We start from the raw sequence: 21,016 nt of genomic DNA on the forward strand, positions 1-21,016 counted from the left end.
CCATAGCAATTCTTTGTTGTGCATATGGTAGACTATATCCTGGTTACAGTTTTTTAATAAAGCAGCATCTTTAGTCTTTGTGATTAATTCCATTCCAGGGTAGATCGCATTTATAATTTTAGGTGTGTTCCCCTCATCACTGTATTTAAAACTCAATGACAACAAATGTTAAGATGCTGCATGCTGCATGGTGAGATATATAGTTTAGCCTGGACTGGTTCACACGATTAACAGGGAGACCATGTGCATAGAGTACCCCTGTAATAGTGAAAAATTAGGGCCAGGCTGGTCAGAGCATGGCTTCTGACTCAGAGTGAAGGGATGGCAATAGGGGAGTGCAAAAAAGTTTTTAAAACCCTGCCAGCCCTGCCCTGAAAAGTGCTGAGGTTCTTCACAGCTCCTATGCCCTGTGAAAGCCAGGGTAATGAAAAAATATGTAATAAAACACACACAATTGTTAAATGACATTTTATAAAATACAATTCTCCCCAAAATCTTGTTCACAAATGAGTATGTTAAAACAAAATTCTGCTTCTTTCTTTTCATCAGATGTAATCCACAACAAAAAATAAATATAAAGGAAAATTCAAGAACATAAAATGCAGCTATGACTGCTCACTACATTAAATGAATGGGCCATTCATTTCAATGGCACATTAATTTCAGGGATGCAACTACAAATAACAAGGCCCCATGACAAAATTGTGATGGGTTCGTTCCTCTATGCACCAATATAAAGTCATAACACCAACGATGTCTGCTTCATCTATAGCCAGTATTCAATAGTACAGAGTACTAATTGTATTAGTAGCAATTTGGGGCATTATCTCAATACAATCATTTTATCCTCATTATTTCCCAAATTATGTTTTAGTCTAAATAATTTCATTATATAACCATATTAATTTTGCACTTTAAAGGAAATGTTTCCCCTGTGACAGACACCTGTGCTCCTGCACCCCATACCCGTGGCTTGATTTCAATGGCCAGCACACAAGCAGATTGTTTGCGTCAATCTGACAACTGGCGGTAGAAACAGGGTAAAGAATTTTAAAAAAGTAATTAAGAGTTACAGGTCTTTTAATGAATACATGAGGATATCGTTGGCTAGAAAATCAGCTATCACCATGAAATTGTGTCAAGTCAGCCAAGCAATACTCTGTCTTGGTACTACTGGCCTGGAGCGGTAAAAGTTAACTTACTGCTTCACTAGTATCTGCACATTCATGACCCTGGTAGCTGTATTACGCATGTACAGTGGAACTGAAGGCCCAAACTTGGGCTTTCAGGTCCATTAAAAAAAAAAAAAATTAAATTGTAAAAAAAAAAAAATCTATAAAAATATTTAAAAATTAAAAAAAAAATACTTCACAATTGAATTTTTATATTGTTTAAATAAAAAGCATTTTTTTACTCATTATCTTCTGCTATAGCCATCATTAGATGGAGATAACAGAAGAAGGATTTTGGCCATGATCCTAGTTAAATAGACTTCCCTATGCTTTGCATGGGGAAGCTATAACTGGTGAGACTTAATATCGGCAAGGTCCCCTTAATACAATTATTAAATAAAAGATTAGAACTTCCCTTCACTTTTGAAAAATTGTTATGGCAAAACCCACTGTATAATGTCTTATTTTATGACTCATACTCTCTATGATTATCTTGGTGTTGTCTTGAAATAAGCACATCATTGCTTTCTAAATAGGTTCAGATTGGGGAAGTATATCTAAGTAGTTGACTTAGATGCTTCATTGTGGTAACTGCATTAGGAAATTATGTGGTAAAATCATGTTGCATAGTCGGCGAATTACAGCAATGAGCTTGTTCTATACAGAAAATGTGAGGAAACATCATGTTGATTATTATTTAATACACTCCTAAGACAGTAAATGCCAAACCCCAGTGTTATTAGAGCAATAATGCATTAAATAAGGAAGGAGGTGCAAGGTTGTGAAGTGCATAGAGCAGACAGGGAAACTGGGTTAAATGCAGAAACTATCTAAAAAGATACATTCCAACAAAGTGGATGCAGAGACCAGGCTGGTACTAGGAAAAAACACCAGAACTTAGGCTGGGAAAAGACAATGGGAGCAGACATTTTTGAATAGACAGAGCACTACGATCAGATGTTAGGCAAAGGTGAATATGGGAAGCGAATAATCAAAAGGCATATAAATTAGGAAGAGGTGCACAAAACAATCAGGGTGCCAGCAAAGCCAAAGACTTCTGCTGGAGGGATGCAGAGAGTAGAAGTCCTGAACCAGCACAATGCCACCAACTGCTGGTTGTAGGCTGCAAGACTCATGACCTGGGAAACTGCTGCCATCTGCTAACAAGAACACATTTGTTTGGAAATAAAAGTGGTAAATGTGGTGTCAGCACAAGAGCAGATCTATAATATTTATTAAGGGGGAGGGGGGCGATTTAGTCCCTGCCCCCTTTTTTAAAGTATGGGCTGCCAGGTGCCGGGCAATGCCCCCACCTAGCAGGGATGTTCTATCTGCAGCCACACACTATGTGAGGTCCGTGTCTGCAGAGACAAGCAGACACTCTGAGTGGCCGGGCAGCATAGCTTGCCTACTTGTCTCTGCAGACACGGACCTCACATAGTGTTCGGCTGCAGACAGAACATCCCTGCTAGGCGAGGGGGAGGGAATGCCCTGATCAACGCCCTCCCCTTCCCCCCCCCCCCCCCCGGATCCGCCAGTGGTCAGCAACAACAAAAGGACATAGCATGCTGTGGCAGCACAAGCCTATTGAACAAAAACATGAATTGTAAAATTGGACTTACTTATTTGTAATATTTATAAAGTGCCAGCAATTTATTTAGCACTGTATGTTTTAGAGGTACCCACACTAAACTAAAACAAGCCCATTCTAAAGGTTGAAGTGGGTACTGTTTGCATTAGCTTACAATCTAATTATTATTATTATTATTATTATTATTATTATTATTATTATTATCAAAGATGAAGAACAACAACCATGTCAAAAGGAACTGGGAACTGTGACTTGGAATGGAGGACTCAGGACTGTGAGACAGCTACAGACTTGCAACCGACACACAGATACACAGAACTGGAAATAAGCATATAAATTTAAAACCACAATTACAGAACCAGTTACAGAACTGGTGATACCAGCGAAACCACCAAGCACTGCAGAATAAGCACTAGATGATGCAAAGTTCATATGAGGTATGAGCACACTTGATGAAATGCAGATTTCTTGCTGTAAGATAAGCGGTTTGGAAAATGCAAGGTATTTTCAGAAAGTTGGGCACTTTGGGAAATGCAGGGTGCTTTATAGAAAGCGGTGCATTTGGAATGCAGAGTAATTGCAAAAAGATGTTTGCTTGGAAATGCAGGGTAATCAGAAATAGTGCTGGAAACAACTGGCACCTGGAGTGCCGCATTATTCTCAGGAGAGAAAGTGTGTTGTTCTGGCAGTGAGAAGATCTGTGCAGCAGGTTTATATAAGGTGGTCATAATAGCAATTGGTTGCACAGATCATGTGATAACAGCTGCTGAATCTGGTTGGGCTGGAAAGATCACCTGACAGATTCCAAGATGGTCCCTTTACAAGGCAGCGCCGCTTTAAATTTAAGCGCTGAAGACGCCGATCTCGCCGGAGTTGAAGAATCCGGACATTGATACATTTACCCCTATGTGTTTGTTTACAATCGAAGAAATGGTGCTCAGAAATGTCGCAGGTAACCAGGAGGGACCGGATAGCTGTGATATGACAGTGGTGAATATGGTAAGTGTGATTAAGACCCCGAATTGTGACACCAAGCTTACACTAATATAGTTTTTCTATTGCAAATCACATATAACATGGAGATTTAGTAAACTGTATCTCACCTATAATCATTACCCTTTTGTATACAGCATCAGCATATTACTCAGCACTGTGAAATGGGAAAATACAGATATGTAAATACAATAAAATAGTAACTAAAGTAATAAGGACAATATTAGATGCAGTGTATTAAGAAAATAATAATGTTAATCCAGCAAGAAAATAAATAAGAAAGAGATAGCTTATGATGTAGAGGGAGTATTATCTTATACAGCAGTTGTATTATGATGAATGATGTATAAGGTGTAATCTGTTGCACAGGTGCATCCAGTATAGAGCTCTCATAATTTTGAAATGAAAAACTGGGACTTCCAGGTTTGCTCAGAAAAAAAGGAAAACCATTATCTGAAAGTATGGCAATTTATCTTGATAATTTAGGGGCACCGAGAGTAAATACATATTTGGTGAGAACGATTTTGGGTGGAAAAAAAGTAGATGCAAATCAGTGTGGTATATTTTACTTTAACGTTTGGTGAAAAAAAAAGTTTAATAATAAAATTGTAGATTAATATTATACCGCAAATATAGTTTCAACATCCATACTTAAAATTCAGTCAAATATGTTCTTGAGTTTTCCCTATTTCATTCTTATTACAATAGGCATACTTAAATGCCCATTTCCATTTGGAATCTAAGTCATTTAGATTACACAGCACTTTAGAGAATATAAAGCTATTAAAAATTGCAATCATTGTTTTCCTTAACCCTGAAATTATTTGAATGCATAAAAAATTGAGGATATCTTAGCATATACACTCATGCTGGGCCCTAAGCGACATGCTTTTTGCAATTGATTTTGTATAGCTATTAAGGTAGACAAACAAGATTGAAAAATCTTCATAAAACAATTAATTTTCTATTATTAATTCAAGACATATCTCACATAGCTTAGGGATTTAAATCTTTATTTTCCCCATTTCCTGGTTGAAATTAGTGGACCAATTTTAATTTTGGATTTAAAACTCATTAATGCAAAGTACATTGAACTACTCTGTTTGAAGATTAAACTGACATTAAAAATAGCTAAATAGCTCTTTGAAGCAAAGGTAAACACTAATCAAAATGTTTTGAAATAATCTTAATAGTAATGGTGCATATTTATGAGATAAGTTATTTCATTTTTAGTCAGTACAGGAAATACCAGCAATGGCATACAGCATGCAGAGACTGAGTACAGTAGAAAAATTACAAATGTATAAAAAATAACACTAGGGAAACCCAGAACAAAGCATTGCCACAAAAGATCATATGCATTAGGATTGTATTGTGTATATAAGTCAAAGGCAATTTTTCTTATGACGTAATAATGTAACACATCGGGTGCATTTATGCCAAGATACATTATAAATTGTAAAAACACTAAGAACACAAACCCATGAATAATATTTAAAGAAAATAATCCTGCCACTACCTTGCATAATGCAAGTACAGGATGTAATTAAAGCTTAATGATCAGCAGAGGAAGCTGATGAGAAACTGTAAGACAATGGAGTCCCAGAACAGGAACCAATGTAAAGCACTGGATTGCTAGGTTGGGAGGTTATGCAGAGGGGGCTTATAACCTATAAAAGTAAATAGATTCAGGGCTAGATTGAGGGCTATATAGGCCTAGGGCTGAAAATTATAAAAGGCCTACTGCGAGAAGTGCCATGCCAGCGGAGGTGTGACCAGCGATGTGTGGGTGTGGCCAGCTGTGTGTGGGTGTGGCCAGCACCATGGAGGGCATAATGTGCTCTTCCCTCCAACCACCTACATCTCCCTTCCATCTTCCCTTATATAAAGTGTGCACCACTAACTGGTTCACACAGCATGTACATAAAGTGAAGAGTGGAAATATGTCCAGCTGTCCCTCATGCCGTGACAAGCTCCTGGCTGATCAGGATAGTCCACGAAAATAAGGACTATCCTGATGGAATCGGGACAGTTGAGAGGTGAAGTTATGTTATTTTATTGACCATTCAAGACAACAAATACAAACAATAGTTGATTATTTTTATTTATAAAGTGTTTTAACAGAAATATGCATGAAAAATGCTAATTTTTCGGTTTTTAACATTGACAAAGTACATGGTGCTGAAGACTTAAGAAAAATAAATAAAAAAATAAAACTTGAATTTATGTGGTACGAGCCGCGGCAGTGTCCATTGCCACCGTGGCTCGCTCTCCTCTGTGCCTGGTATCCCGGCCATCTCCTTGACGACTGGGACGTCACTTCTCCGGCCGACTGCTGCCAAGACAACGGCCAGACGCCGAGCTGTCAAAACGCTGCGTCCTGATGGGGAAATTAGCTGGGCGTGTGCGTATTGGGGAGGAATTTATAATCAGCCTCCTGTGGCTGATTAGTTTAGGCTGGGCTGCTTGGTTCTCATTGTCTGCTCTGGGTATTTAAGGCAGGGAAGACTGGACCTCCCTGCCGGTTATAGCGTTTCCAGTCTTGTGCTGTGCTGACCTGTTGTTGGATTCCTGTCTGCCTGATCTACTGTTGTGACTCTTGCTGCACCTTGGACCTTGCCTGTTTGCCTGTTTCCCTGACCTTTTTGGCTAGTATTCTGGACTTTGCTATTTCACCAGTGACCCTGACCTCTGCTTGGATATTGACTTGCCTGTTTGCTTGGGACCCCTGACCTTGGCCTGCCACTGACCACCTGCTCAAGTCTGGGCTAGCGCCCTCAGTTCCATCTGAGCTACGGCCATCTTCGATGAGCTTTTACTACTCTGAGCTTAAGACCTGGGGGCATCTGAGTATCTGTGAGCACATTAAGCTCTATGGAAAAGGTGGCTGCTAAAGGTGAAGAGCTCTACCCTAACTGTTCTAAAAGCTCATTTTGGTGGTCGTATATATATATATCTTGGTGGATATATTTATATATATATATATATATATATATATATATATATATATATATATATAAATAAATACATTGTCTATTTTATGTATCTATATTGATCCATATACATAACGATTCATCATTCACTTTGTTATGTACACCTGCTAGTTAATGCAGATGTCAGGCGCCATCCCGCGATCTCTCCGGGACGGCCGCCTGTGATTTCCCCCAGCGCGTCCGGTCCGGGCCACCCGAGGTTTACTAATGCGTCCCGTTGCTAGGCGACGGGACACTATGCACTGATCTTCCTGGCGCTATTATGACAGCGCTGCAGCAATGTCTCTCATTGGCCCTTTGCACTGTAAAACACTTCCTGGCCCTCCTACCAGTGTAAGAGTATCAGGTCTTCCTGCCTCCAGTGTTTTACCAGTTTCCTGCATTGTTCCTGACCTTCCTTGTTTTGCCTGTGACCTTTCTGACCCGGACCGTTTGACCACTTCTATTTGGATCTCCCCTTGTACTGCGCTTCCTGAATGATACCAACCCGGCTTGTCTCACCATCCTTCTGGATAGTCTTGTGTACTTCTTTCTTCCAGAACGTTACCGACCCGGCCTGTATGTCACCTCTTGTATCTCGCTATTTGACTCGTGGGAGGACCGCGAACTGCGTGTCCCTGCAGCAGAGTTCATACCTCCTTGAGGGGGTCCCTGGTGAATTTCAGGGGCACGTTAGACTCTGCACCTTCCTCTGAGTTGCGCCAACAATAGCAGGTAAGCAATATAGTTGTGACAGCAGATATCTAATTAGCCAATCATGTGGCAGAAACTCAATGCATAAAAGCATACATACATAGTCAAAAATTTAAATAATTGTTCAGACCAAACAGTATAATAGAAAAGAAATGTGATCTAAGTAACTTTTACTGTGCAATGATTGTTGGTGCCATACGGGTTGATTCAGTACTTCAGGAACTGCTGATCTCTTGGGATTTTAATACACAACAGACTCTAGAGTTTACAAAGAATGGTGCTCAAAACCAAAACCAAAAACGTCCAGTGAGCGACAAACCAGTCTGGTTCTAGCTGATATGGAGGCGACAGTAACTCAATTAACCATGGGTGGTATGCATAAGAGTATCTTTGAATGCACAGCACATCCAACCTTGAAGTGGATGTACTACAGCAGCAGAAGACAACACAGCACCCTTGTGATGCTACACAATACACAGCAACCTTGTGACCATCACACAATACACTGCACCCTTGAGATTGCCATACAATATCCTTGTGACCGACTCACATACACAGCACCCTTGTGACCGCAACACAATACACAGCACCCTTGGGACCGCCATACAATACATATCACCCCTTGTCGCTTTCATACAATACAGATGGCAGCCATAAGACCGCCAGCCGATTCAGAGGGCAAAATATGATTTTTTTCAAGTTTTCCCCTTAAAGACATTGCTGTTTTAAATGTAGCTTTCAAAGTTGCCGAATATCAGCGAGTTGCAGAGCTCACAGGTTAATACATTTACCCCTTAGAGTTATTTAGATCTAGAACAGTTGTCCTCAGCAACAGTAGACTGTAGTATCTGCTGGACTGGCTATGAATCAGGGTAGCTGTTATCTTCAGAGACAGACTCACTGTTTCCATAGGTTCCATGTCATCTCTCCTCTTTATTCACTATCCATTTCCACCCACTCATACAGTAGCTGAGTGTACTACATCAGTCAGTATTGGAATAGTAGTCAGTATGGATTTCGAGTGCAGAACATGACACTTTGTAGCTTGGCATCAGTTGACAAAGGTGATCAGTAGGTAGCACCATGAGAAGTGGCCTCAAAATGCAAAAAGTTTTTGAAAACAAAATCTGTCCATCAAGGGCCCTATAACAAGTGGAGGACAGAGAAAAAAAGTGCCATTGGCACCACCCAAAGAAATTCAACTATCTGTACTAGTAACATCACATGTCATGATGTCATGGATAACAATGAACTACAATCTTTCTACAGAAGTATATGTAAGCATTTCCATTTAATAGATTTTTTTCCAACAGCAGCAATGCCTAGGAAGGACTAGGTGCTTATAGTATATGGAAAACAATTAGGGGTGGGTTGGGCTGGGCAGGAGGAATTGACCACGGGCCAAACCCCTATTGAATGTTTTGGGCCAGCACCTGGCCACCAGATAGTTCTTGATACAACTGTGGGTCGTATTTGCACGGCCTGTGCTTGATGGAGGTGCACAGGAGGCCTATGGCCGCATCAAGCAATACGATCAACATGCATTACAAATATCAAACACTAAAAGCGCAGTATCACTTCCTGTCCTCTGGAGACAACACAAGGTGGGCAATATCCCAGATCGGGACAGGACCTAGGCATATAATGCCAACCTTATCAGGAGGAGTAGGATGAAGGGCCATCTCTTCCTACAGTTATTTATGTATGCTTCTCAAAAAAAAAAAAAAAATGCTTCTACAGAGCCTGCCAGATGGATTTATAGCATTTTGCATTATATGTAAATAGCTGAAGCTGCATTCCTTTATTGACAGCAATAATTATTTTAAATAAGTAATGCCAATCTCAGCCAAGTAGCATATCTAGCATTGTAAACATTTTGTATGTGTACTGTATAGAAGGAAGATAAATGTAATGCAAAATATCCCTAAATGTGTATATTTAATCATGGGGTATAATAAAATGATTTTAATGTTTTGGGAAGATGAAACAACCTAAAATTACTAATTACTACTTAATTAATGACTATAAATGACTATTAATTAAGAGAGCATAAATTTTACATTCCTCTTTAAGTGGAAAATGCAAGATTACAAAATATTATTACAAAGCCCCGTGTGACTACTGCATCTTATAAACGATAAAATTCCAAATTTTTTTAAACTTCCTAATTTTTAATTTTATCCCCAAATTCAGAAGCATAACTAGACTTATAAGATGAAGTAGTCACACGGGGCTTTGTAATAATATTTTGTAATCTTCCAATTTCCACTTAAAGAGGAATGTAAAATGTATGCTCTCTTAATTAATAGTCATTAACTACAGCTTAAGGGGCATGTACACAGAATGTGATGTCAAAGTCTGCCAAGAGGGGTTTTTGCCCCAGAGCAAGGGGAGAAGAAGGAGAAACATGGGGGGAGTGGCAAAGGAGGATATAAGTGCAGCCACTAGTGGGTCACATGTCATTTCCCATGGAGCCACAGAGTCACAGAAACAAGTATCTGTACAGCTGCTGAGGCTGCTGGAGAGAAACAAACATGGCGAGAGCGGGTACTGTGTGCATAAGTGTACTAAGGACAGACAGAGAGTGCATACCACTTAGGGACTGTAAGAGATGAGAAGGGCTGCACATCTCATAGGCAAAGATAGAATTCTCACAGAGCAATCTGCAATATTAACAGAGAGAACTGCAAACATATAGACAAGGCTACCAGTTTAATTACGAAAGATTCCGAACTATCAGGAAAACAGCAAGATTGCTAAGCTAAGTATAAGAGGGAATTGTCAGTCCCAGAAGAGTGCTTGTCCCAGCCAGAGAGTAAGCTGCCATGAGTCCTGTACAAGCTGTCAGAAAAGCAGGGGGGCCCAGATCCAGCCCAAAGAAGCAGAGGGGGGTCCTGTACTAGTAACAGAGTAAGCCCAGTTCCAGCACAGAGAAACAGAGGGAGACTAGATCCAGTCCAGGGATACCGGGAGGTTCATATTCCAACTGACTGTCCTGTCTCATTGCCATTGTTCCAGGTTTGTACTGCTATTAATGCTGCTACCTCACCTAAAGTACCTTATGATGAGTAGAGTCACTGGAGGTAATAACAGTCTATGCATCAAAGTGGGTCTTTTTTATAACATATAACTGATGCACTTATCAAAGTCACTAAGTGGCTCGGGGACCAAAACATCGAAATTTTGGGTCCATGGCCAGGAAACTCCCCAGACCTTAATCCCATTGAGAACTTGTGGTCAATCCTCAAGAGACGGGTGGACAAACAAAAACCCAAAAATTCTGACAAACTCCAAGCATTGATTAGGCAAGAATGGGTCGGCCATCAGTCAGTATGTGGCCCAGAAGTTGATTGATAGCATGCCACGGCGAATTGCAGAGGTCTTCAAAAAGAAGCGTCAACACTGCAAATATTGACTCTTTGCATAAACCTAATGTAATTGTCAATACAAGCCTTTAACACTTATGAAATGCTTGTAATTTTACTTCAGTATACCATAGCAACATCTGACAAAAAGGTTTAAAAACACTGAAGCAGCAAACTTTGTGAAAACCAATATTTATATCATTCTCAAAACTTTTGACCATGACTGTACAGTAGAGCAATTTAAGCATGCTGTGGATAGACATAAGGATATCCTTACAAAGAAACAAGAATCAAATAGGGTTTGAGGTTACCACAGGTTAAAAAATGGGCAGACTAGATGGGCCAAGTGGATCTTATCTGTCTTTAAATTGTATATTTCTATGACTGGAGCAGTACAAATAACTCAAAAGTAAAGGTACCTATATTAGTCACATATTGAAATGAGTAAAAGTCTTGATTTACAAAGTAGTGATGAGCTTTTTCAGAGCACAGACTTATTCAATTTTGTGCTATTCAGTCAAATACAGTAATTTGAAATCAATACTTTAATGGGGTAGGTGGGGAAGGCATAAGAAGAAGCACAGTAGGTAATGCTTAAATAGCACTTTGCACATTTGCACCTAGAGGGTTCATGGGTTACTCAGCAGCAGGACTGCCAATGGTAATTTCGGGCCCAGTATGACCACTTCTTGGTGCCCAAGAAAATGCAGTGCTATACATGTGTCATCTTCCTGGCATTGTAAATGTATTCCTGCTGTCAGTGGAGAGCAGGTCCCTCCTGAGTGGCTCAGCTCCCTGTTTGCCAGTCCACAGCAGGATGCATAGGTTGGCAGTGTGCACAGCCAAACCGAGCAGGGGGCTGACCTGCTCCTCCTCCTTCCGATGTCCAGGCTAGTGCTCTATACAGCTAATGCTGCTACTCAATGTTGTCCATGGTCTGTGCAAAGTTTCTTCCCAACAGCAGGTGGGAGCAGCTATGAAGACCAGAACTACTACTTTTCGCTGGATGCTGCATCAGGTAGAAACCTGTGTGTGGTGGAGGTTTAGGTCCCATGTGACATGGGGAGATTGGTGGTGGAGCATATTTAACAAGGGGAGAATGGGGTATATGTCACATATGTTCTCCCACCATTCTTACATTGTCATATGAGGGTGTACAACTTCCCTCACTGTATCAGTAATTTGGGGTGAGGAAACAGTACAATTGAATGGCTGCAAATTTGATATTGTGAAATACTTTACATGTGAATAGCAGAGAGTACACACTTCACATTGGCTTGGGAATATGAACATCCTGCAACAAACTGAACTGATATCACATGTCCGAGAAACTCATGAATTTCTGGTAATCCTATAGCTTGATGATGTAATTTGTGAATCACTTCATCACATCGCCTGTACTATTTATACCCTTGGTACAAAAGGTAAGCAAGTATGACTTATATAATTGAATCTCTGTATGCGTGCAATGTTTACTATTGTTTGTTTGTTATTTCTTTTCGGTAAATATATCTAATTACCGGGTAAAATAGTCTTCTGTACTGCTACTAAATTGGAATGAATGGTACGTGTGTATATAGACATATACATGTATATGTATATATAGAAGCACACGCGAACAACTTCTTCCTTTTTATGTAGTTTTATTGTCAGGATGGTAAATGTTTTGACACCGTACAGATTTCACAGCATTTCTTGGAGACCCTAAACGCTAGCTAGACATAGCTCAGCTCTCTCAAGACCAGCCAGCTTACCCAGCGTTGATATCTCTGAACAAATGGCACAAACAAGCTTTTATACATATTACTCCTTCCCCAGCCTTAGCTTGATGGAAAGGTGACACACCCACCTTCTCTTTAAAAGAAAATACCCATCAGTGCTCTGTTTGCACAGACACACCCTGTCTGTTTGCTGAGAGGAAATCATGTAAGTTAACAAACTTTAAACTACACATACTTTTTTACCTGGTTTAATCTCAACCTAGGTGCATAACTGTGCCAATGTTTTATTCTGTTTGTATACTTTCTCTGCCTCTTGTCAGAAAAATGCCTCCCTTTGTTACACATACCTCCCCCTAGCGTCTCCAAGTAGGGGGACGCGGACTTCGCGAGGAGCGCATATTTTCGTGACAACGCATCTGCATTCTTGTGCAGAATCCCAGGTCTATGTTCTACTGAGAACTTGAAAGGTTGCAGTGCCAAGAACCAGCGGGTTACCTTGGCATTTACCTCCCGGTTGTTCTGCATCCATCTTAATGGTGCATGGTCTGTTATTAAGGTGAACTCCCTGCCTAGGAGATAATAACGCAGAGCTTCTGTAGCCCATTTTATGGCATGACATTCTTTCTCCACAGTGGCATATTTTTGTTCCCTTGGAAGCAATTTCCGACTTAGGTACAGGATAGGGTTTTCTACTCCATTCTTCTCCTGTGACAAGACTGCACCTAAGCCAACACCAGAAGCATCAGTTTGGAGGAAGAACCTCTGGGTAAAATCTGGTGCTTGTAGAACTGGAGAGGAACAAAGAGCTAACCGAAGATCAGACCAGGCGGTTTCTGAAGAGTCAGACCAGGTTAATCTATCTGGACAACTTTTTTTTAACATAAGTGGAACAGCTCAAGTGGCGAAGTGGCTTACAAACCGCCTGTAGTAACCTACTAAGCCTAAAAAGGTTCTTAACTGAGAATTTTTTTCTGGTCTTGCCCAATTTTTGACTGCCTCCACTTTGTCTAGCTGGGGTTTTACATGCCCTCGACCAACAATGTACCCCAAATATTTGGTTTCTCTCATGGCTATGGCACATTTCTCTGGGTTAGCTGTTAATCCTGCTGACCTTAATGAAGCTAAGACCGCCTCAACTTTGGCTAAATGTGATCCCCAGTCTGGGGTATAAATCACTATATCATCCAGGTAAGCAGCTGCATAAGCTGTGTGAGGTCGTAGCAATTTATTCATGGCCCTTTGGAAGGTGGCAGGTGCCCCATGCAACCCAAAGGGTAGGACTTTATATTGATAGAGACCATCAGGGTTGGCAAATGCAGTCTTTAACTTGGCCATGGAAGTCAGGGGAACTTGCCAATAACCCTTTGTTAGATCAAGGGTTGTTAAATAATTGCTACCAGCAAGATTTTCCACTAGTTCATCCACACGTGGCATCGGATAGGCATCAAACTGCAACATACTGTTTAGGCGCCTAAAGTCATTGCAGAACCTAATTGTCCCATTGGGTTTCGGGACAAGCACAATGGGACTATTCCATTCACTAGTGGACTCTTCAATTACATCTAACTGGAACATCTTCTCGACCTCCTTCCCCACATCCACCCGCCTGGCTTCTGGAATACGATAAGGCTTCTGCTTTACAATGACTCCTGGCGCAGTGACAATGTTGTGTTCGATTAAGGTAGAGCGCCCAGGAATGGAAGAGAAGACATCCCTGTTTCGGCGAATCATTTCTTCAGTCTGTTGTCTCTGCTGAATGGACAAAGCTGGCTCTATGGGCACTTCAGACTTTTCAATGGCAGTACTCACTACCTGAGGAGAGGCTTCCTCATCATGCCGAGGTTTAAGGAGGTTAACATGGTATATTTGCTCCTCCCTTCTCCTACCTAACTGGCAGACTCTGTAATTGACAGGACCGACAGCCTCTAAAACTTCATATGGACCCTGCCAATGGGTGAAAAGTTTGCTTTCCTGGGTTGGAACCAGGACTAGGACCTTGTCCCCAGGCTTGAAAGATCGAACAACAGCACTTTTATCATAACTTTTTCTCTGTCGTTCCTGAGCCTCTTTTAAATGTTGCTGCACAATGGGCCCTATCTTTCCTAGCCTCTCATACATTTATGACACAAATTGTACCAGATTTGGCTCCCTGGGACCTTGCTGCTCCCACCCTTCTTTTAACATATCCAAGATACCCCTGGGCTGTCTCCCAAACAATAACTCAAAGGGACTAAACCCTGTTGAAGCTTGAGGTACCTCACGGATGGCAAACATCAAATAGGGAATAAGAGAGTCCCAATCTTTTTTTTCTTGAGCCGCTGCTTTCCTGAGCATGTGCTTTAATGTGCGGTTAAAGCATTCCACCAAGCCATCTGTTTGTGGATGGTATACATAGGTGTGAAATGCCATAACCCCTAGCAACTGGCACATGTCCTTCATCAGTTTAGACATGAATGGAGTACCCTGATCTGTGAAAATTTCTTTGGGTATTCCAAAGCGTGTAAATATCAATACAAGTTCCTTAGCTATGGTGCTGGACTTTATGTTTCATAGGGGAATTGCCTCTGGATACCTGGTTGCATAGTCAAGCACCACTAGTATATATTGGTGCCCACGTGCAGATTTTTCCAGTGGCCCCACAAGGTCCATAGCTATCCGTTCAAAGGGAACTTGTACTATTGGAATAGGAATGAGAGGTGCCCTGTACATGGGTTTGGGACAGGTTCTCTGACAAATGGGACAGGGCCGGCAATACTTTTTCACTGCCATGTGTACACCGGGCCAGTAAAACCTAAGCAGAACTCGTTCCCGTGTTTTATCCTCCCCTAGGTGTCCCCCACAGACATGTGTATGTGCTGCTTTTAACACTAGGGTTACATGGACCTGAGGAACCATTAATTGTTCTACTTTATCCCCCTGCACAGTAGCAACTCTATACAGAAAATTATTTTTAACAATAAAATATGGCATACCTTCTGCAGGCTGGGCGGCTTTTGCTACCCCATTTACCTCAGTCACACTTATGAAGGCATGTTCCAAAGTGGCATCATTAAGTTGAGCAAAGTCCTGCAAAGGAAACAAAATTGGTATTGCGGACCAGTCCGTATCCACACTGACAGACGGGATGGGCTCATCTCCGACATCACCGACCAATGCTAGTTTGGACTGTCCATGTTTCCCCACAGGTGGATGCTTTTGTGGAACTCCTGCTGTGACTCCCAGGATGGCATTCCGGTTTGGCGGTTCCCAAAGATCGATGCCCAGATGTTGTGGATTCTTAGGCGGTTACTTTAAGACCGGGCTTCCGACCGTTGCATCAGTTACCGGCATGTCCGGCCGGATCCGCTCACCAATGACATCATTAAACAGTGGGATGTCTCGCCCCAAAATGAATAGATATGGGAGTTTAGGTGCTATGGCAGCTACCACCTTAACAGTTTTGTCTTTGATTGTGACTGGTAGTATTGTTCTTTCATACTCCTCTGTCGTGCCATGTACGCAAAGAATCTTCACCTTGGGCAACCGAGAAGTTATGGTTTCGGGTAAGGCAGACCTGGAAACCAATGAGAGTTCACTCCCTGAGTCAACCAAGGCCAGAACAAGGTTTTGGTTGATTAGCACAGTCACCCGGAACAAACAAGGACTTCCTGATGTGGGACTCATGGTAAAACAGCTTGGAAATGCAGGCCCAATATGTGCCATGGAACAGTCCATGGGTTCCTGTAGTTTAGGACACTCTGCCTTAAAGTGGCCTGGCTCACCACATTCAAAACACTTCAGATTAGACAGCTTTGCACCTGGCCCTCTGTCCAAAGCAGTTTTGCCATTGGGCCCTGTGGCAAGGATTGTCAAACCTGGCTTTTGGCGTGGCAGCGGCTTTGGCACAAATGCAGGTTCTTTAGTCATTTGCTGTAGCGCACAAAACCTTTCTACCACGGTGGCAAGCTCCTCATAAGTTTGTGGGTCTGATTGCAGAACCCACCTTTGCAAATCGCGGTTCAGCCCCCGGATGCAGTGATCTATCGCCAGAACTTCAATAATCCGAGAAGGCGATTCCCCTCAGGCTGCAGCCATTTCTTTAAAATTTTAGAAAGCTCAGCCACTTGCGCTCTGACCGGTTTTTCTCTATCATAGCGCCATTGGTGATAGCGCTGGGCTCGGCCTGGCCCAGAAACTCCAATGCGAGCCAATATCTCAGACTTTAGGCACAGATAGTCAGAGGCCCGTTCCTCTTCTAGATCCATATAAGCTAGCTGAGCTTCACCAATCAGATATGGCGCCAGCCTCTCAGCCCAGTCTTTAGGAGGCCATTTTGCCCTTTTTGCAAATCTCTCAAAGGACACCAGATATGCTTCTATGTCATCACCTGGCGACATTTTCTGGAGAACAGGACCAAGTGGTTCATTTCTGTCATGCCTCACCTGGCTTAACTCTTCTCTTAAGAGCCTTGTGTTTTCCACCTGTGCCTCGGCAACTCGTAGCATCTGAGCTTGCTGTTCTTACTGCACAGCGGCCACATTCATGAGGGTTCTCAGTACTTCCTCCATGTTGACGTCTGCGCGGTTGGGTAGCGGAAACTTGGTTCCCGGATCATCCCACTCCTGACACCACTTGTGGCAAAAGCCCGCTACTGCAGAAGCATACGCGAACAACTTCTTCCTTTTTATGTAGTTTTATTGTCAGGATGGTAAATGTTTTGAAACCGTAAAGATTTCACAGCATTTCTTGGAGACCCTAAACGCTAGCTAGACATAGCTCAGCTCTCTCAAGACCAGCCAGCTTACCCAGCATTGATCTCCCTGCACAAATGATACAAACAAGCTTTTATACATGTTACTCCTCCCCCAGCCTTAGCTTGATGGACAGGTGACACAACCACCTTCTCTTTAAAAGAAAATACCCATCAGGGCTCTGTTTGCACAGACACACCCTGTCTGTTTGCTGAGAGGAAATCATGTAAGTTAACAAACTTTAAACTACACATACGTTTTTACCTGGTTTAATCTCAACCTAGGTGCATAACTGTGCCAATGTTTTATTCTGTTTGTATACTTTCTCTGCCTCTTGTCAGAAAAATGCCTCCCTTTGTTACAATATATATATATATATATACTGCTTTCACTAAGTCTAAAGGGATGTGTGAGCTATTTGCACAGCCTTGAGAATGGAAAGATCTCTTGAGATTTTTTTATATTAAACCTGAATAAATGGATTTCAAAATGTTGTGCATGAGCAATGGTAGTAGTGACGAGATGTCAGGTGTAGGGAGATAGATTACAATCAATGATCAAAGGGTATTGAAGCCACATGAATCACAACACTTCACACACAGGAAAAATGCCTTTTTGGTCATAGAAAATCTTTTTACACAATAGTTCCTACTATACAGCATATTATTCCAATATGTAAATATAAATATCAGTTTAAGAAAACATAATGTGGTTCCAGACAATTCAGTAGGCCTCTACTTTTTTTCATCGTTCATTTAGTAATAAAATATCCCCACTGCATGTACAGCATAAACACCAAGGATAATATACATGGAATAACTTTAAATGTCATTATTACAATTATTTTTATTTAAGATTTGTTGCAGACTATATAATATAACAATAAATTATAATTTTGGTATAACAAAGCTCACATTCCCTAGCATATAGAAAATACATAGGGAATTTTTTGGCAAATGTGTTCTCGTTTGCTTCCTTTGACATAATTAGTAGAGTAATGCCATACTGGCATTGACTAGTATTTAGAAGATACCATGATTGTTTAAGATACCGACTTCTATTTAGACAGGCACCTCACAGTGGTAGACCATAACAAGAATATTGAGGCAGTAACCAGGGGCGGGCTGGACTGGGAGGCAAGGGGGCAGCGGGCACACGGGCCGCTCACTCTAACGGCTGTTCGGGCCGGCCGACTCCCCCCATTCCCCCCCCCCCCCCCCCCCCGTGGATGCAATAATTTCTTAATATTACCGGCGTCTTATGACGCGGCCGCATTGCGTGTCATGTGATGCGGCCGCCTGTGCGCCCCCGGCCTGAAACCTGCCAGTCCCAGGGGTGAGGTATTCAAACTGCTTCCAATCATGAAAGGGTTAAATACATTATTAATCATTTCATATATCATGTTTATTTTGTTTCATTTTCATCTTAAAATAGGTTATTTATATTTTAAAAAGTCTTTCTTTCTTTGTTATAAAATTAAGAATTATTTAATTTTTTTTGAAAACTTTACTCTACCAAAGTATGTTTTACTTTGCAGTGAAGCACCAGATGATTATGCATTTTATAAAACATTATTGCCAGTGCTTAATAATTGTGATCGTTCTTGCTTCATATATTTTATTACTATTTCCTTTACAGACTAACATACATGCTTTTCGTAAATTGTTTTACCTAACTTGTTTTAAGTTAAAGCAGCAATTCCAGGAAAAGTAAATGTTTTTTTTTTTAACATAAATCTCTATGACAGACTATAAATATAATGTTGGTATTTACCATTTTGCCCTTCGTTTGTTTCTTCAGGCTGCTGCTAATGATTTTAAATTCTGCACAGTCATGGATTACTATGACAACCATAGTCACATGACACATGATGTAGTGGGCAGAGATGCTTTGAAACACCCTTATGAGCTCGGTCTGCTCAATGTAAGGTAGCTCCCCATCTCCTCCTCTTCTCTCTGCCTTCACATCATATGCTAAGAGCCTGTGTCTGTGTATCTGGCAGCCATATATTATCCCCTCCAGGGAGATTTTGACAAGGAGATAATGATTTGTACAATAGCTAAGATGATTCATACATTTAAGCACGCTTAAAAGGTACTAAATATAAAATATGTGGGACTGCTGCTTTAATTTAGTGTTGAAGAAAAAAACTACTATTTGTCTTTTTATATAATAAATTGTGTCCATAACATATTTGCAAATTTCTTTGTAAACTACGATTAAAACTCAAAGATTTCAACACTTTATGTGTCACATACAGGTGAAATGCCACTGAAGACTGGAGCCTTACAGGAACATTGAGCGTAAATGTGCAACTTATGCACTGTAGAATTGTGTGGGCGTTGTTTTTTCTAGGCGAAGAAAGACATATATTAGGAGTCTTCCCATTATGAGCTCCATTAATAGACTCCTGTCCTCAGACATGGGCGAAATTCCCCTTTTACACATTTATTAAACAGACATTTTTATTTTTTCAGCTACATTTTGCTTTACTAAAGACGATACTACATGTTTTTTCTCCTCCACAACCAAGCCCTTCAAATTTGCAGTCTTGTGCTTTGGTGCTACCAGTCATAGGGGTAAATTTACTAAACTGCAGGTTTGAAAAAGTGGAGATGTTGCCAATAGCAACCAATCAGATTCTAGATATCATTTGTTTAGTGCATTCTACAAAATGACATCTAGAATATGATTCCTTGCTATAGCAATGTCTCCACTTTTTCAAACCCGCAATTTAGTAAATATATCCCATAGACTTCACAGCAGTGCACTGGTCTAACAAATATATAAGTAAATCCAAAAAATGTGATATAAATTATGTGTGACGGCAGTTATTTTGTACCTGAACATCGTAGCTTCTGCAAGAGTAAAAATATATAATTTGCGTCAAAAATAGTTTACTTTCTAACAGTTTAAAAGCAATGGATTTAGCTTGGATACACATGTAATATTTGCACATTTATTATTTTTTATTTTTTATAGATATGTGATAATGAATGTTAAGGTGTAAGAGTTTGTGTGTGCCGGAGTCAGGGTAGGACTGGTCTCCTGGCACTTCTGGCAAATGCCAGAAGGGCCGATGGCTAGATGGGCCGGCCGACACTTCTTGGATTCCTGCACCTCTGCTGTGCGACGGACGGACGGGCTCCTCTGCTCCCTCCTCCTTATCTTGTGCGCTGTGCCTAGCAATGTGGACACAGTTTTTACAGTTGTTGTTTTTTTTTCTGACTAGGGAGGGGATCGCGGGGAGGGGGGGTGCCGCGATTTTCGCGGGAGGGGGGGATGCCGTGATTTTTGCACGGGAGTCATGAGGGTATGCTAATTTTTGCACGGGGATGCGGGGGGGGGGCGCGATTCTCGTGAGGGGCGAGGGGGCAGGGTTTTCACCAGTGTGGGAGAGCCAGGGGGGGAGCAGGTGCTGGAAAAGTGTGAGAACCATGGAGGAAGGGGGTGCTGGAAGAGGGTGAGAGCCATGGAGGAAGGGGGTGCTGGAAGAGGGTAAGAGCCAGGGGGGAAGGAAGAGGGTGAGAGCCAGGGGGGAAGGAAGAGGGTGAGAGCCAGGGAGGAAGGGGGTGCTGGAAGAGGGTGAGAGCCAGGGGGAAGGAGGTACTGGAAGAGGGGTGAGAGAGAGCCAGGGGGGAGGTGGTGCTGGAAGAGGTGTGAGAGCCAGGGGGAAGGGAGTGTTGGAAGAGGGGTGAGAGCCAGGAGGGAAGGGGGTGCTGGAAGAGGGGTGAGAGCCAGGAGGGAAGGGGATGTGG

At 41.6% G+C, this 21,016-nt stretch overlaps 1 long non-coding RNA gene across 1 annotated transcript in view; it reads left to right on the plus strand.

Annotated features, from left to right (window-relative positions):
- Positions 1-3,698: 3,698 nt before the first annotated feature.
- LOC142150040 (uncharacterized) overlaps positions 3,699-21,016 on the plus strand; it is a 29,801-nt gene continuing 12,483 nt past the window's right edge. The window contains exon 1 of the long non-coding RNA XR_012690985.1: positions 3,699-3,762. This is a non-coding gene — a long non-coding RNA (uncharacterized LOC142150040). The remainder of the gene's footprint in view (positions 3,763-21,016) is intronic.

Source organism: Mixophyes fleayi, chromosome 4 (genome assembly GCF_038048845.1).
Source record: "Mixophyes fleayi isolate aMixFle1 chromosome 4, aMixFle1.hap1, whole genome shotgun sequence".
In the NCBI taxonomy this organism is placed as follows: domain Eukaryota; kingdom Metazoa; phylum Chordata; class Amphibia; order Anura; family Limnodynastidae; genus Mixophyes; species Mixophyes fleayi.